The sequence below is a fragment of the Grammomys surdaster genome, unplaced genomic scaffold, assembly GCF_004785775.1.
Source record: "Grammomys surdaster isolate TR1022 unplaced genomic scaffold, NIH_TR_1.0 128, whole genome shotgun sequence".
In the NCBI taxonomy this organism is placed as follows: domain Eukaryota; kingdom Metazoa; phylum Chordata; class Mammalia; order Rodentia; family Muridae; genus Grammomys; species Grammomys surdaster.
In genome coordinates this window covers 6,947,466-6,950,801 of record NW_021604586.1, presented here as the reverse complement: position 1 = coordinate 6,950,801, position 3,336 = coordinate 6,947,466, and the positions used below count along the sequence as shown (strand labels likewise).

The window sequence follows — 3,336 nt, the reverse complement described above, 5'->3', positions numbered from 1 at the left end:
GGGATTTGAACTCAGGACCTCTGGAAGTGCAGTCAGTGCTCTTAACCACTGAGCCATCTCTCCAGCTCCCCATACCACAGTTTTTTAAAAAACCATTTACATCCTCTCTGCTCCAGGCAACCACCAATCTATGTTCTTTTACAGGTTAACTTGACCGTGTCATATTTTCCCATAACTAGAGTCTTATAAGCTATAGCCTCTTGTATCTGACATTGTTTTTTTTTTTTTTTTTTGTTTTTTGTTTTTGTTTTTCGAGACAAGGTTTCTCTGTATAGCCCTGGCTGTCCTGGAACTCACTCTGTAGACCAGGCTGGCCTCAAACTCAGAAATCCGCCTGCCTCTGCCTCCCAAGTGCTGGGATTAAAGGCGTGCGCCACCAACGCCCGGCATGTCTGACATTGTTTTTGTAGCATAATTGAAAACAGTTCATGGTGGCTAGGGAGATGGCTAAGAGTACTTTATTCTTCCAGAAGACTCAAGTTGGGTTCCCAGCGCACACATGTAGGTCACAGCCATCTGTATGTAACTCCAGTCCCAGAGGATCTGAGCGCCTGGCCTTCGAGGATACTTTTATTCATGAGCCATGCCCACATGCAGTCACCATACCTACACCCAGTTTAAAATGAAAAGAAATATTAAAGACAAACTGAAATGTGGTCAGTTTATTTTTTTAACAGAATTCATTACTTCGCTCTGTGTATATTGATGCTTTGCTTGTATGATGTTAGAAGAGAACGTGATTCTGTAGAGCAGGAGTTACCGGCAACTGTGAGCGGCCATGGGGAGTTACAGGCAACTGTGAGCGGCCATGGGGAGTTACAGGGAATTGAACTTGGGTTCTCTGAAAGAGCAGTTTGTACTCCTTAACTACAAAGGTAGCTCTCCAGCCTCCTGATGGTGACCATTTTAAAGCAGACAATTCTTTGACATTTATACATTTTTAGCATTGTACAAACTAAAAGGAAATGGTCATTTATCAGCCTTGTTTCTCTTTAAACTTTTATAACAGTAAACCCCTATTTATTTGTAAATTTATTATATTCTGTGTAAACAGAATCATGTATGTGGACTTTTGTATTTGTCTTTTCTTGGCTTAAGTTAGTATTTTCAGAATTTAACTTGTAGTAAGCATCATGTTTCTTAGGACAAAGTAATATACTGTATGGAGTTGTGTTTTGTTTTTTTTAAAGATTTACTTATATGAGTACACTGTAGCTGTCTTCAGATAAATCAGAAGAGGTCATTGGATCTCATTACAGACGGTTGTGAGTCACCATGTGGTTGCTGGGAATTGAACTCAGGACCTCTGGAAGAGCAGTCAGTGCTCTTAACCACTGAGCCATCTCTGCAGCCCTGATAACATTTGGCTATTAGGAATAGTACTGCTGCTGTGGAAGCAAATGTACAAGTTTTCATTTAAACACCTATTGGATGTGTGCCTAGGAGTGAAATTGCTGGGTAGTATGGCAGTTCTTACAGTTTGAATAATTGTTTTTCTACAGTGATCATAAACCATATGGCCTTCTTACTTACTAAGACAGGTCCAAAGACACAATGACAATTATTTGAGAATGGTTTTTTATGCTCTTTTGTCTGCTGGCAGGTTTTGATAGACTAGGGGGCTGTTGTTTTTCATGATGTGTATACATTGAGAAGGTAAGGTGCTCTGCTACCTGAAATCGGCATCTTCATTAGCTGATTCCTGTTCATTGAAAGTGTTTAGTAGACCCCCAAATTCTGAAGATGCTGATTCCAAATAGATTCTGCTAGTTTTTTCATTGCCCCTTTGGAAGCATAGAATTTTCATGACTTGATCTGACACAGGATTTTGAGATTCAGCCCATGGTGTGGCATGTGCAGGGTATCTTGTGACCTTTTCTTTCTGAGATGTAGGCTGTAGACTTGGAGCTATTGCTTAAGTGTGGAAGACTGTGAAGGAGTGACTGCCCAAGGCCTTCAGGGGAGCTGTGTTCTACAGAGGCTGGATTGAGTAGTCCAGACTGATAATTAGTGAAGGAGGCTGGTAGAGGGTGTTGGACCTCCTGGAATTGGAGTTACAGATTGAGTCTGAGTGGACTAGAGGGACAGCCAATGCTTTTAACCTCTGAGGCATTTTCCTGCCTCTGCTGGTCTTTGTTATTGCTGAAGCAGAATTCAACAGTTTGGAATGTTGGCACAGTTTGAACTGTAGGAACTGGGGGTGGGGGTGTGTGTGTGCACATTCATACTGCTTTAAGTTATATAATCTTTCTGAGAATGAAGATCATAGGAAGGGATTCGAGTTCTTAGGATAATACATATTTATCAGCAGTCAGTGTTCAGATGAGTAGCTGAGCCTGGGATGGCAGGAGTATGTTAGCTACCATTCCCTTCCTTGGCTTTCAGTACTGGGATTTCTTTGTACATGCTCGATGAGCACTGTACCAAATCATCTGTACCCCCAGCCTATCATCATCATCATCATCATCATCATCACCATCGATATTAACTTATTTTATGTATATGTACATACATGTGTGTGCTCATGTAGCCCAGGCTGGCCTGGTATTTATATTGACCCTCCTGTCTCTTCCTCTGAGTGTTGGGATTACACACACTTGCCCTTGTATTCCCTGAGTGAGACAAGGTCACCTCTATATTTTTCCCTTGCTCTGTATTAGTAGGGGATTCTCATTGTTGTGATGCCTGTGTGAAAGTATGTGTGCATGCATGTTAGTTACAATGTAACTCTTACTTGAGTGGGAATAGAAACACCATCCCTACTGTTATCTGCTTTTCCCAGTCAGCTTGTCAGTACATTTGTATGCACAGGTTTATCTTGTTTTCTAACACTCCTTCCTCACTTGTATTTCTACCGTATTTTGAGTAGCTAGATATTCAATTGAGAAAGGATACACAAGTTTCCTGGGTAGCATTAAGAACAAATTAATTTTTTTTTTTAACATTTTATTTGTGTGTGTGTGTGACTGTGCTTTCTGGACTTCCCCATGGATTATGGGGACTCTGAATCACGCTGTGAGGGTTAGGAGCAGTAGCTTTTACCCGCTAAGCCATCTCACTGGGTCTTTTTTCTTTTCTTGATGCAGGGTGTTACTTGAGTTGATTTGATTCATTTTTCTCCTGAGTACTGGGATTTTAGGCATAGGGCACGGTGTCTGGCTTTACAGAGATTGTAGTGTGCACTTGTACAAACCTATGCTTATCCTATTGCCTCAGGTGTACCAGCCTCCTCCCCCCCACCTCCCCCGCCTCACAGATTTACTTCTATGTAGCTCAAATCCTAGAACTGGAGCTGCCTCCTCCTCCTCCTCCTCCTCCTCCTCCTCCTCCTCCTCC

At 41.9% G+C, this 3,336-nt stretch overlaps 1 protein-coding gene across 2 annotated transcripts in view; it reads left to right on the top strand.

The window, feature by feature from the left end:
• Positions 1–3,336, top strand: part of Ankrd11 (ankyrin repeat domain 11) — a 148,778-nt gene that overhangs the window by 36,785 nt on the left and 108,657 nt on the right. The window lies entirely within an intron of this gene.